Genomic DNA, 15,541 nt, shown 5'->3' with positions numbered 1-15,541 from the left:
GGAGACCAAGGGTGGGGGGAAGTGGACGGCTGGAGATAGCTCTAATGGCTCCAGGTTTGCAGCAGGCAGGGCTCTGGGCCAATGGAGACAGGAAATCTTCTGGGCTTTCAGACGTTGTGTCATATGGTTGTTTATTTGGGAAGGGGAAGCCATCCAGGGAGCACTGGTGCCCATCATCAGCTCCTGAAAGAGAAACCCGGCTGGAGCATGTATTACCCTCCTCACCCACATGCCTGTGGAGCACATAGACACACAAGCACATGTCCCCTTATCACCTGCCCTACTGTTCCCCACCCCGTGCACACAGGTGAGGTAAGTTTGCCATGTTTAATGAGAAATAACAGCTCCCAAGCCCCGCTGCCTACATTTCCACCCAGCTTGTGTCACAGGGGGCCCAACTCTCCCGTCTCTCTGGAGCAAGTCACATCCTGCCAAACCTCAGTTTTCCCATCTGTAAAATTAAGAAAGGAAAACTTATTCAACCTACCACCTGAGAAAACAGAGAGAGAAGAGCTGTGTAGGAAAAAATAGCTCCATCCATACGATGAACAATCTTTGTCCTCATGACCACACAGGCTTGAGGGTTATGGAGTCACAGGAGACTCCCTTCTTTCCCTCCATATTCAATTGCTCATCAAGTCTTGTTGACTCTTCCAGGTATCTAACAATCATCACCTCCTCTCTAACCCATGCCTCTGTCCTAATTTAGACTCTAGTTACATGCACATGAGCCACTGCAATAGCTTTCTCACCATCTCCCTGCCTTCGTGCTCCTACTCCCATCTGTCTTCACACTGCCCTAGTGATGGCTCTGGTTGAATACTTCCTCTCCCCAAGCCCCTCAGACTTCCTCCCTGCCTCCTTGCTTCTAATTTCAAGTTCCTCCTTGATCTTAATTCACCTACTCTTCTAGTGGTATCTTCTATTTTTCCCATATCAGTCTTCTATACAGACACACCAGGTTCCTACTTCTTGAGCTAACTTTGCAAATTCTTAACTTTGTACCTTTCCCTTTACTCCGAGATGTGCTTTTTCTTTTTTTTTTTTATAAATTTATTTATTTATTTATTTAATTTATTTATTGGCTGTGTTGGATCTTCATTGCTGCACATGGGCTTTCTCTAGTTGCTGTGAGTGGGGGCTACTCTTCTTTGTGGTGCACAGCCTCCTCATTGTCGTGGCTTCTCTTGTTGTGGAGCACGGGCCCTAGGTGCGTGGGCTTCAATAGTTGCGGCACATGGACTCAGTAGTTGTGGCTCACGGGCTCTAGAGCACAGGCTCAAGAGTTGTGGCGCACGGGGTTAGTTGCTCTGTGGCATGTGGAATCTTCCCAGGGCAGGGCTCGAACCTGTGTCCCCTGCATTGGCAGGCAGATTCTTTACCACTGCGCCACCTAGGAAGTCCTCCTGTGCTTTTTCTTTTAAGTACTCATCATATCTATCTATTTGGAAATATAGCAAAGTAAGTTCCAGAATAATTAGAGATATATATGTGAAAAAAAGAAACCATAAACACATTGGGAGAAAATATTGGTGACTATTTATATATACTTTGGACTTAGAAAGGTGTTTCTAATATGACACCAGTCATAGAGTGGATAACATCTCAATTAAGCTTCAGGAAGTAAATAAATAACCAGAATTTAAGACTTCTACACATCAAAACTAATCATAACAGAAATGTATGTGATTACTAGAAATGCACAAAGATGATATATTCCTTTGTAATTTAGAATTTTAAAGACATCAATACAAACAAAATTTAAAAGCTGTGCTCAATTCAGCAGCACATATACTAAAAATTGGAACAATACAGAGAATATTAATATGGCCACTGAGCAAGGATGACACTCAAGTTCATGAAGCATTTAATATTTCTTTTTAAAAAAAGCTAATGGCAAAGTGGTAAAAATATTTGCAATATATGTAACAGTCAAGGGATTAATATCCTCACTATGTGAAGAGCTTCTACAAAAGTGGGGAAAAAAATGAACAACCCATTAGGAAATTGGCCAAGGACACAAAAAAGCAATTAACAAAAGAAAAAATATTTATGGCCAAGAAACTTATGGAAAAATATCAGCCTCATTAATAATTTAAAAATGTAAATTAAAACAAGAAGTTTGGCAAAGATAGGTAGATTGACAGATAGATTAAAAGATAATTGATCTTTGCCAAACTTCCTGTTTTAATCTACATTTTGAAATTATTAATGACGCTGGTATTTTCCCATTTGTTTTCTCTCTATATAGTGAACTCTAAGACACTCTTAGGTACTGCCAGCAGAAATGCATATTGGTACATTATTTTGGCAGGCAATTTAACAATAGCTATCTAGTCTTACAAGTGTATATATATTTTGACCCAGCAATTTAATTTACCACATTTATTCTCAAGAAATAATTAAGAGCAACCCAAAGAAGACCACACCAACCCATTGTCATTAAAATGGCAAAAATTAAAAATAAAGAGAGAATATTAAAAGCAGCAGGGGAAAAGCAACAAGTTACATACAAGGTTATCAGTTGATTTTTCAGCAGAAACTCTGCAGGCCAGAAGGGAGTGGCATGATATATTTAAGGTGATTAAGGGGAAAATTCTACAACCAAGAATACTCTATCTGGCAAAGCTCTCATTCAGATTTGTTGGAGAGATCAAAAGTTTTACAGAGAAGTGAAAGCTAAGAGAGTTCAGCACCACCAAGTTAACTTTACAGGGAATGTTAAAGGAACTTCCCTAAGTGAAAAAGAAAAGGCTGCAATGAGAAATGTGAAAATTATGAAAGGAAAAAGCTCATCAGTAAAGGCAAATACACAGTAAAGGTAGGAAATCAGCCACATACAAAGCTAGTAGGAAGGTTAAAAGACAAAAGTAAAATCATCTATATCCACAATGAGCAGCTGAGGGATACACAACACAAAGAGATGAAAAATATGATGTCAAAAACAGTAATCATGAGGGGAGAAGAATAAAAATGCAGGGTTGTTAAAATGCATTTGAAATTAAGAGATGAGCAACTTAAAACAATCACATGTATATATATATATATTGCTGTATATAGACTTGATGGTAACTACAAACCAAAAATCTGTAATAGATATGCACACAAAAAAGAAAAAGGAATCCAAACATAACACAAAAGATAATCATCAAATCAAAAGGGAAGAAAGCAAAAGAAGAAGAAAGGAACAAAAAAGAACTACAAAAACAACCCCAAAATAATTCACAAAATGTGCCTTAAATGACACATTATACCAGATGGACTTAATAGATACATGTAGATCATTCCATCCAAAAGCAGCAGAATACACATTCTTATCAAGCGCATATGGAACATTCTCAAGGATAGAGTACATACTAGGCCACAAAACAAGCCTCAATAAATTTATGAAAACTGAAATCATGGTATGCATCTTTTCCAACCACAACACTATGAGACTAGAAATCAACTATAGGAAAAAAAATGCAAAAAACACAAACACATGGAAGCTAAACAATATGTTACTAAACAACTAATGGATCACTGAAGAAGTCAAAGAAGAAATAAAAAAATACCTGGAGACAAATGAAAATGAAAATACAACAGTCTAAAATCTATGAGACACAGTAAAAACAGTTCTAAGAGGGAAGTTTATAGTGATACAAGCTTACCTCAGGAAACAAGAGAAATCTCAATTAAACAACCCAAATTTGCACTTAAAGAAAGTAGAAAAAGCAGAATAAACAATACCCACAGTTTGCAGAAGGAAATAAATCACAAAAATTAGAGCAGAAATAAATGAGAGGCTAAAAAAAAAAAGGAAGAGAAGAAAAGATCAATGAAACTAAGAGCTGGTTCTTAGAAAAGATAAACAAAAGTGATGAACCTTTAGCTAGACTCATCAAGAAAAAGAGGGAGGTCCCAAACCAATAAAATTAGAAATGAAAAAAATAAAAGTTACAATTGAAATCACAGAAATGCAGAAGATCATATGAGATTACTACAAACAACTATATGCCAATAAAATGGACAACCTAAAAAAAAATGGACAAATTCCTAGAAATGTATAATCACCCAAGACTAATACCAAAACCAAAGATATCATAAAAAAGAAAACTACAGGCCAATATCACTGATGAACATAGATGCAAAAATTCTCAAGAAAATATATTAGAAGCCAGATCCAACAATACATTAAAAGGATCATACACCATGATCAAATGGGATTTAACTCACAGAGGCAAATAGGGTTCAGTATCCACAAATCAACAATGTGATACACCAAATTAACAAACTGAAGAATAAAAAACATACGATTATTTTAACAGATGCAGAAAAAGTCTTTGACAAAATTCAACCCTCATTTATGATAAAACCTCTCCAGAAAGTGGGCATAGAGGGAACATACCTCAACATAATAAATGCCATATATGAGAAGCCCACACTTGACATCATCATCAACAGTAAAAAGCTAAAAGCATTTCCTCTAAGATCAAGAACAAGATGAGGGCGCCCACTCTCACCACTTTTATTCAACGTAGTATTGAAAGTCCTAGCCACAGCAATCAGATAAGAAAAAGAAATAAAAGGAATCCAAATTGGAAAGGAAAAATTAAAACTGTCACTGTTTGAGATGACATGACACCATACATAGAAAAACCTAAAGACTCCACCAAAAGACTACTAGAGCTCATCAATGATTTTTCTAAAGTTGCAGGATACAAAATAATATAAAGAAATCTGTTACATTTCTATGCACTAACAATGAACTATCAGAAAGAGAAATTAAGGAAACAATTCCACTTATAATCACACCAAAAAGACTAAAATACCTAGGAATAAACTTACCTAAGGAGATAAAAGACCTATGCTTGGAAAACCATAAGACACTGATGAAAGAAATTGAAGATGACACAAACAGATGGAAAGGTATACCATTCTCATGGATTGTTCAATATTGTTAAAATGACCATACTGGCCAAGGCAATCTAAGATTCAATGCAATCCATATCAAAATACCAATGGCATTTTTCACAAAACTAGAACAAATAATTTTAAAATTCATATGGAAATGCAAAAGACCCCAAATAGCCAAAAGAGTCTTGAGATAGAACAGAGCTGGAGGAATCATGTGCCCTGGCTTCAGACTATACTACAAAGCTATAGTAGTCAAAACAGTATGGTACTTGTACAAAAACAGACACATAGATTAATGGAACAGGATAGAGGGCCCAGAAATAAGCTCATGCACTTATGATCAATTAATCTACAACAGAGGAGGCAAGAATAGACAATGGAGAAAAGACAGTCTCTTCAGTAAGTGGTGCTTGGAAAACTGGACAGATACATGTAAAAGAATGAAATTAGAACATTACCAAATACAATATATAAAAATGAATTCAAAATGGATTAAAGGTCTAAATGTAAGACTGGATACTATAAAACTCCTAGAAGAAAACATAGGAAGAACACTATTTGACAGATATTGTAGCCATATTTATTTGGATCTGTCTCCTGAAGCAAAGGAAATAAAAGCAAAAAATAAACAAATGGGACCTAATTAAACTTAAAAGCTTTTGCATAGCAGAGGAAACCACTGACAAAATGAAAAGACAACCTACTGAATGGAAGAAAAATTTGTGAATGATATGACCACTAAAGGGTTAATATCAGAACTATACTGTATAAATAGCTCATACAACTCAATCTCAAAAAAACAAACAATCTGATTTTAAAATGGGCAGAAGACCTGAACATTTTTTCAAAGAAGATGTACAGATGGCCAAAAGGCACGTGAAAAATATGCTTAACATTGCTAATCATCAGAGACTTGCAAGGCAAAACCACAATTTGATATCACCTCACACCCGTTAGAATGATTATCCTAAAAAAGGCCACAAATGTTGGCAAGGCTGTGGAGAAAAGGGAACCCTTGTACACTGTTGTTGGGAATGCAAATTGATGCAGCCACTGTGGAAAACAGTATGGAGGCTCCTCAAAAAACTAAAAAATATAACCACCATATGATCCAGCAATTCCACTCTTGGGTGTATAGCCAAGAAAATGAAAAAACTAATTTGAAAAGATACATGCATCTCAAAGTTTATGGCAGCATTATTTACAACAGTCAAGGTATGGAAGCAACCTAAGTGTCTATCAACAATGAATGAATAAAGAAGATGTGGTGTATATATGTACAATGGAATGCTATTCAATCATAAAAAAGAATAAAATTTTGCCATTTGCAACAACATGGCTGGACCTAGAGGGTATTATGCTTAGTGAAATAAGTCAGACATAGAAAGACAAATACTGTAGGTTATCACTTATGTGTGGACTCTAAAAAATAAGACCAACTGGTAAACATAACAAGAAAGAGACTTACAGATATAAACTAGTGGTTACCTGTGGGGAGAGGGAAGGGGGAGGGGCAAGATAGGAGTAGGGGCTTAAGATGTACAAACTACTATGTATAAAAAAAAATAAGCTACAAGAATATATTGTACAACACAGAAAATATAGCCAATATTTTGTAACTATAAATGGAGTATCACCCACAAAAATCACTAAGTTGTGCACCTGAAACTAATATAATATTGTAGATCTACTATACCTCAATTAAAAAAAGTAATAATTAAGGATATGCACAAAGATGAAGCTCTAAGCACGTTCACTGCAGGATTACTTGTAATAGTAAAACCTGTGGATCCAAGTGTCCAAAAACAAACTTAAATTACTTACAATAGTTCATAAAATAGAATATTATTTAACCATAAAAATATTGACTAAACAAATATTTCTTGATTTCAACAATATTGTTAAACAAAAAAAGCAATTTATGAATAATATGTGTAGTAGGAGCTCACTTGCATAAACCACATACAAACACACACAGAGTAATGAAATGCATCTGGAATAAAATCAGTTCTACCCTTAGACCTGCAAAAACATTTTCTTGACCTGATACTTGTTAAAAAAGGCAGGCCATATTTAGTTGAGCTACTGTAGTAGGGGTTGTGGTCTTCAGTGCAGAATTGAGCTCAACTCCAAGTATAGCAAAGACAGCTGGGGATTTAGCCATGGCGTCAGAGGGTAGAAAATTACTGATAGTAACTTGATTAGATATTAAGAGTATGGGGATTCTTGCTAAACTGGCCTAACAGGCATCTTGTAAAGGCAGGCCAAGGACTTAGATGTCAAGGATGGGGGATGAAGAACTTGATTAGATATCAAGGATGATCAGATATTAAGGCTTAGCAGGATTCTTAGCTAAAACTGGACTCAGTGGACCAAGGTCAAAACCCCGATGAGAAGAGGGCTCCGAGGAGCCTGACTAAAGTTTGGTCAAGGAGGGAGCCTTTGTCAGGCCTGCACAAATGGAATTCTGCCCCATCCTTGAGTTTCAGAAGCCCCCATGCTTTGGAGTGGCTTTGTTGAAATTTTCAGAATTCCCTCCTGTGCCTGGGATCAGCTAGGCACTTTGCTCCCAGCCCAGCCCAAAACCCAGAACTCCAGGCCCTGTTTCTCCCCTTCAAGCACTCTCTGATGCCTCTATCCCATGCATGGGAAGGGCTCCAGGATTCATGTCTACAGAGTCATCCCTTCTAGAACAAGACTCCGGTTCCAGAAGGGAGGCCTGATGGCGGATAGCTACCCCTGACCAGTGTAGTATTTGTTTTGTGGATTCATGGGAGATTGAATAGGTGCAGACATGCTAATTTGGGGTGACTCTTATGGATACAGGATGAGTTTGGGGCTCTAGGCAACTGATGGTCCACTGCTGACCCCTGGACTTGGGCTGGGTATACAGGTCAGTACAACAGCTCTCATCCTCATGCAATCAGACCAGGGTGCTTTTCTGGTCTATGGCACCCAAGGCGTGCAGGTCTGGTGGCAGGTGTCCTTTACTCCAGATGTTCCTACCCCGGCACCCAGCCCAGTCACTCTGCACCCTCAGTAGGCTCTCTGCCATGTGTCAGGCCATCCTCCAGCAGGGGCAGGGGCCATTTCCTCTAATGGCTTTTGAGATCACTTTTCCACAGTGCCTATGGGCTTTTCTCGTCAATGTCCTCTCTTGCCTCCAGCTGATGTGGCGATGTCATGCCTTTTCAGGTTGGTATTAAAACATGCTGGACAAGGGGTGGACACTCCTTGCATAAGTATTCCCTGCTTCTCACTCCACACACAGGCTCCTCACCTATCCTTCCCACTGACAGTCTGCAGAAAGCAGGGCATGTTAGTTTCCTAGGGCTGTTGCAATAAATTACATAACCTTAGTGTTTTAAAAACAACAGAAATTTATTCTCTTACAGTTCTGGAGGCCAGAGCCTTGAAATCAAGGTGTCAGCAGGTTTGGTTCCTCCTGGAGGCTCTGAGTGAGTCTATTCGATGCTTCTCTCTTAGCTTCTGGGTTGCCAGCAATCTTCCATATTTCTTGGTTTATGGATGTGTCATTCCAATCTCGGCCTCCATCTTCACACGGTGTTATCCCCTTTGTGTCTCTGTGTCTCCAAATTTCCCTTTCCTTATAAGAATAACATTTATTGGATTCAGGGCCCACCATAACCCAGCGTGCCCTAACCATAACTTGATTAAATCTGTAAAAACCCTATTTCTTTCTTTCCTTTTTTTTTGGCCACGTGGCATGCAGGTTCCTGACCTCAGGTCCTATCCTTAGTTCCCTGACCAAGGATAGGACCTGAGCCCCCTGCAGTGGAAGTGCAGAGTCTTAACCACTGGACTGCCAGGGAATTCCCACATCTGCGAAAAACCTATTTCTAAATAAGGTCACTGTCACAGGTTCCAGGTGGATATGAATTTTAGGGGGACACTATTCAAACCAGTATACAGGGATTTGGTCAGTATTCAAAGAGGTCACATTCTAGGAATGCAGTCATTATAGCCTAAATAATTTAAGAGAAAACATGGGTGGAAAATGTGTTGTTTTATGTTTATACTATATAATCCCAAATGGTCAGTTTAACATGATCTGGAAATGAGCGATGGCTCACATTTTCCTGCATTCACTGAGTAAGAGGTCCTCATCAACAAAGCACGGTGATAACTTCTGAGAGTTGTTGGAATCCAGTGTTCACAGACCGCGAGATGAATGATGCAACATCACAAGTCAGTGGTGTAAAGGAGCTGCAGAGGCAAGAAGAGCTACAGCGCTCCAACACATAGGTTCTGAGGAGCCATGGTGTTCTGAGTAACAACAGCGTTGCTACCTTTTCTCAAGGTGGGAGATGTGAAATTAAGAACGGTGCATTTGGTAACAGTGAACAAGAAAGAATATGAAAATGTGGTTTGGGGACTTGAACAAGAAGAGGGAGTACCTGGACACTATGAAGAATCCTTATATGCACTGATGAAACAATAAATAAATATCTCTTCTCTACCCATTATTATAAATCCTCATCGTTTAAATCACTATGCTTCACATGGGCCAAGGAGTTTGTAATGCACTTTTAAAATCAAGTTGTTTATGTAGACAGGCACTGAGCAACAAATGTTTGCCTGGTGCCCTACGCATCCTGACTAAAAGCAGTCCTCTCCTTCCACCAGCCTCTGAGTAGGGTGAGAGCTCTTGGTCTAACCACATCCTCAGGGTAATTGGCAAAGCTCTGACCTGGTGCTTGGCTAAACAAGGGAAATCCCAGTGGGAACCCTGGCTCAGTGATAGGTCAATTCTGGATTCTCTTGGGGTGGGGGGGATGGGGCAACAGTTTATATACACATACACACACATATATATATACATACATTTAAGACATTGCCCCACCCCCCCACCCCATGAGAATTCAGAAGTGACCTATCAGTGAGCTGGGGTGTGTACATATGTGTGTGTATATACGTATATATGTGTATATATATACACACACATATCTATATGACTACTCAGGGAGAGAATTGTTGAAAGAAAGGAAGTAATACTATGGCATTTTGCAAAATTTGAGATAACTAGCAAATTAATTCACGGATTCACATAGGTTTAGACTGAATCGCCTCTGAGAATTGTCCTTAGAAGCTGTGGGGGCAGGGTGTGTGCATTTGTGCACACTCGCTGAACAGTGGGAAGAATACACAGGCACACCTGTCGCTCTGACTGCCGGGGAGACCCCGAAGGAGGCTGGACACCCCTGGGGAACCTCACCTGCCCCGGTCTGCTTGGCTGCTCTGTCATGCTCGGGGTGCTGGTAGCCACCATCAGGCATCCTGCTGGTGATCGCCACCTACCCCAGAGCGTTACTTCCGTGTGTTGACTGACTGAGGCTTGGGGAAATGTGTGTGTGGAGGGGGACAGGGAGGGGATCCTAGGGAAAGCCGCTTCCCTGAGGTTCGGGGCTTGTTCTCCTCCACAGAGTCTCATCAGAGGGTCATTCCACAAAGTCCTGAGAGCTGGGGAGCCAAGTTAGAAACGGGGTGCATCATCAAGGGACTAGCTGTGGCGGGTTGAACCCCTGGTTGCTCTTCACTGGAATACGCAGGAAGCCATATGTCGTGCATAGCTCAAGTCGCCCAAACTTACATTTTAATTCCCTTGAGCTGCCTCAACCTTTTATTAAATCGTTACCCAGCAGAGCCTTTGTAGGCTCTGGTGTGAAAAACAGAAGAACTGGTAGGTCTGAGGAACGTGGCCTGCCTACACCATCTTCTTCCTGGGGGGTGTTGGAGGACAGAGCAGCCTCTTGAGGGAGATAGTAACTGGAGTTCTGGGTCAGGAGCTAAAGGGCAAGGTGGACTGTGGCCAAGTTGGGAGCAGAACGAGGCACACTGGACACTGAGGAAAAACTTCCAGAGGAACTGAAAGCAGAACTTCCATATTCTCAATATTTTCTAGAGGCAGCTGGACCCTGGAAGGGAGTGGTGCTTTTTGCACTCCCTTGCAGATGTGGATGACACATGAAAAAAATCAGAGATTAATACTGTTTATATCTGGTGTGTGATTAGAGAAGGATTTAATTTCTTTCTATGTTTTCTTTGGCTCTGTTAAAGAAGGCATTATTCTGACACTTGTTAAAATGGTAAGGAAGATTTTATTCAAGACTACTGCAAAAAGAGTATTGCAACAGGGAAGAGAGATGGGGCTCAACAAGGAAAAGTGGGGATTTAGAGCCACGGAAGGGTGGGAGCCAGTGGATGGAAATTACTAAGAGGAGACATCAAGAATAGGTAGATTCTTGCTAAACGGACCTAAGAGGATTCTTGCCAAAGCCAGGCCTTGATCAGATATCAAGGGTGGGGGATGAGGAATTTGATCGGATATCAAGGGGGATCAGATATAAAGGATGGGGGGGGGATTCTCACTAAGCTGACTTAGCAGAATTCTTGCTACAACTGGACTAGGCAGGCAGAAGATAGGACCCAAGGGCGAGGCCTCATACAGCTGATTCACTTTGTTGTACAGCAGAAACTGGCACAAGAGTATAAAGCAATTATACTCCAATAAAGAGCTGGGGAAAAAAAAAAAAGAGGGCTCAGAGGAGCCCATCTAAAGTCTGGTGAGGGAGAGAATGTTTGTAACCTCACATGGGCCATAAATGTACAGCTACCTAAAATAAGAAACAAAAATTGAAAAATTTTGTTAACAAAATTAATACCCTCCCAAGAGGATATTAATTTAATTTAAAAAAATACCCTCCCAAGTGATATGAGAACTGAATGTCATGTGTAATCCTGAATTGGAATCTGATCAGAATTAATTTCTTTCTCTCTCTCTCTCTTTCTTTTATTTTTGCCATTTTTGAGACAACTGGCAAACTCTATATATGGTTTAGATTAGACAATAGCATTGATGGAAATTTCCTGATTTTGATTATTACAAAAGAGAATGTCTGTGTTGTTAGAAAACATTCACTGGAGAATTTATCAGTAAAGGAGCATCATGTCTTCAGCTTACTCTCAAATGGCTTAGGAAAAAATACTATGTCTATATAGAGAGATAGCAGGATAAAGCAAACATGGGAAATGTCTGCATTTGAGGAATCTGGGCATTATTTTTATATATATATGTAAACATATTTTCTAAGTGAAATATAAAAGAGGGTATATGGTAATTATTTTTGTAACTTTTCTGAAAATCTGAAACTATTTCAAAATAAAAATTTTAAAAGAGAGAGAGAGAGTGTGTGAATCTAAACTTAAAGGACTGAGTCAAATGCCACCCTTTCCAGGAAGTTCCTCTCAACCGAGATTGCACCTTGGGCAACCTGCCTTGTGGTAACATAGACTGTTGTTTTCTTGCAATTCGCTTTAGCCTCAATTTCCTTAAAGGCTCTTCCCTCTTTTTTCCTCTAGAGGCAGCACTGCAGGATGGGCCACTGATGATTTCCTGAACTCACAAACCTTTGTCCCAAAGTTGCCTCTGCCACTTCCCAGCTTTGGGATCTTGGTCATTACCACTGCTATTGATTTCAGACTTCTCATCTGTAAATGGTCATAATAAAATGCATCGCACACAGTTGTCCTAAGGAACATATAACAATGCATGCCATGATTCTGATTCTAGAAGGAGCTCTGTAAATGTTAATTTCCCCCTTTTCTTTTCTCTTGAATCAGCATCTCACCACCCTTGGGACATAGATAAATATTTGAACACAATTCTCGGATAATTTCTGAAAAATTTATTCCAATAACTAATACTGACAATTTACAATGTACTCCACAGTAGCCTCTTAATGAATGCTGTTCACGAGTTAATATTTGCCCGCACATTTTCTCATCTCGTCATCCCAGCATCCCTAAGGTGTAGAAAAGTCCCCATTCTTATCTCCTTTCGATAGATTTGGGAATGGAGGCACTGAAGAGTTGAATAACATACTTTTTCTAAGTTACATGGCTGCCGAAGAGGAGAGTCTGGCACGAGCCAATAAATCCTCGTATTTATGGCAAAGTTTACAGGTTCACTTCCATATAAACGAGTAAAGTACAAATAAGTTTCACAAAGTGCATGTTAACCTGTATGTGTTAACCCTGCTTACTCCACCATTCTAAAATGACTTTGCATTCATTCGGTTTATCAATTTTTTTAAAAAAATTTATTTATTTATTTTATTGGCTGTGTTGGGTCTTTTTTGCTGTGCGCGGGCTTTCTTTTTAGTTGCGGTGAGTGGGGGCTACTCTTCGTTGTGGTGCACGGGGTCCTCATTGCCATGCCTTTTCTTGTGGCGGAGCACAGGCTCTAGGTGCGTGGGCTTCAGTAGTTGCAGCACATGGGCTCAATAGTTGTGGCTCATGAGCCCTAAAGCGCAGGTTCAATAGTTGTGGCGCACAGGCTTAGTTTCTCCGCGGCATGTGGGATCTTCCTGGAGCAGGGATTGAACCCGTGTCCCCTGTATTGGCAGGCGGATTCTTAACCACTGCGCCACCTAGGAAGCCCCCTGTTTATCAATTTTTAATGAGCACCTATCAGGTGCCAAATATGTGTTAGGCACTAAGGATACCAAGATGGGGAAGGAGCCTGAAGTCTTGTTGGAAAAAAGACAACCGAATAAAAATCGTGAACGCAGTGTAATAGCTGCTCTCTTTAAAAATATCCCATAATATCATGAATGCAGACCATTCTCATCCTGATTGCTCTTAAATTTATAAAATTTTGGTCTGTGGTGATTAGGTTCAGAAGCCCCATTGCTCACATGAAATCCTCCTCCCACAGCTCATGACATGGAAAGCCATTCAGTGACCCCAGCTACGGAACATCTGCTCTGAGCCAGCTGTACCCAGAGAAGGGAGGAGAACCTTTCCAATTTAGAGGCATTTCTAATTTAGCACCCACACCCCTCTTTTCTTAAACAAAACACCCTTTTCATGGCCGTGGCTGCCCTCACTCCCTGGATTGCATTCCTATCATCTGCAGGTGTCTTGCAGGGCTCACATCCCCCAGGTTCTCTCTAAATGCACCGCCGCTCTTCTGGCTTAGAAGCTTGACCATATCAACTGGGTCAGTAGTCCTCCAAATGGCTGAAGACCCTTTAATGAAAGGAAGTGAGGCAGACAACCTAATTTAGCAGGGAGACAGACAACCTAATTTAGGAGGGCAAAAGCTCCCAGGGCTGCTTAAAGCAAGGATGTTATTTTGCTTTAGAAAGTCTGACATCCTGAATCTGAAAATCTTAGTTTCTACAACAGACTTCCCTAGACTTCTTCAAACTGCCATTGAACAGTTTGGATAAGCTGGTTGTTCAAACGGTCAAATAAATGCCATTTTCTTATTAGGAAAAGCCAGGCCTCTCTGGCCACTGAAACATGATGTACACAACCGTGCGTTTCAGGTCACGCTTTCATATTTGTGCCCAGCTTTCCACTGCCACATCCTATTCTAGAGCCTTTCCCCTTGTTTTCACTACACCAAAGTGCTGCCATGCAATGTGCATTTAGCGCACGAATGAATGAAACGAGGAAAATTCCTAGTGAGCAATACTGGTAAGAAGCGCCAAGCAAAAGGTCCACAAATTTATTTTTCGTGAAAATTCTGTAAAGGATGTCATTGTGTATCTTCAACAGTCAAAGACACGCAGACAGCAGCAGTCCCACTGTCTGTTCATTAGTCAATGGCCAGAATGGGAACAGGAGGGAGGCATTCGCTTTCTCGCCTGCCCTGGGCGCCCTACACGTCTCAGGTAAGCGCAGCCCCTGTAAGACTTTGAGGAGGGAAAACTTTGCCGCCTCTGAAGGAGGAGCCCGGGAGAGGACCCGCTGACTTTCGACGGTACAGTCTCAGATGTCGGGCAAGCCACGGCGGGCAAGGGTTTCTATGTCGGGCGAGAGCGCGGAAGGCGAGTGTTGTAAAAAGGTAGAGCGTCAGTTTGCCCAGGCCTGCTGATGGCCAGAACGTCTGCCCGAGAGTCGCCTCGCCCGCGACCGTTCACGCCGTCGCTCCTGGACCGAGACCCCCTCCTCTTCCCTCGGATGGGCCCTTGGCGCTGTCCATCACCGCTCGGCGCTTGCTGCGCTTCCCACCTAGACTCTACAGCGCGTACAGTTCCCGCGGAGGCGGGGCTTGGAGGGATAGGGTGGAGCCAGGTCCTTCCAGGGCCCGCCCCTTGGCTGCGTAGCTGGGTGATTGGATGCTGCGGAAGGCCGCCTTCCATGCAGTCCAGGGGAGTGAGGGGTGGCCCGGGGCCGCTCCCTGGCGCGCGCGGTACAGCAGCGGGGTACCCCCGCCGGCGAGGGGTGAGGGGCCCGGCGCCTCCCAAGCGGCCTCTAGGGCGGGGAGGTCTGCAGGGATTTGGCAGCCCCGGAGTGCTGCACGCCTGTGGTTTCTCCTGTCGGAGAGGTGTCCTTCTGAGCTCGCTGGAATTCCGAGAGCATTCGGGAAACTTCTCGCCCCCACTCCTTACTCCCTACTTTCGGTTGGAAAAGCAGTTGCTGAGTTGTTTTATTTCCTCCCCCAATCGGACTCTGTAAAAATAGCCGTGCGCCGGGGCGACCGAGCCAGGCTCTGCCGCCCCGCTGTCCTGGACCGGGTGTGGACCTAAAAATACCCGGCGGTCTGGAGCCTGTGCTCCGGGTGCGGGCGGGCCCGGCCGGGCCGCAGAGGGCGTCTGGAGACCGGAGAAACGGC

At 41.8% G+C, this 15,541-nt stretch overlaps 1 non-coding gene across 1 annotated transcript; it reads left to right on the top strand.

Moving 5' to 3' along the window:
* Positions 1–1,770: 1,770 nt before the first annotated feature.
* On the top strand, positions 1,771–1,878 carry LOC130832202 (U6 spliceosomal RNA). Its single transcript, XR_009048274.1, has one exon. It is a non-coding gene; the product is annotated as a U6 spliceosomal RNA (small nuclear RNA).
* Positions 1,879–15,541: the final 13,663 nt, after the last annotated feature.

The sequence above is a fragment of the Hippopotamus amphibius genome, chromosome 11 (genome assembly GCF_030028045.1).
Source record: "Hippopotamus amphibius kiboko isolate mHipAmp2 chromosome 11, mHipAmp2.hap2, whole genome shotgun sequence".
In the NCBI taxonomy this organism is placed as follows: domain Eukaryota; kingdom Metazoa; phylum Chordata; class Mammalia; order Artiodactyla; family Hippopotamidae; genus Hippopotamus; species Hippopotamus amphibius.
Note: the sequence above shows the minus strand (reverse complement) of the source record. Positions and strands in the feature narration are given on the sequence as shown.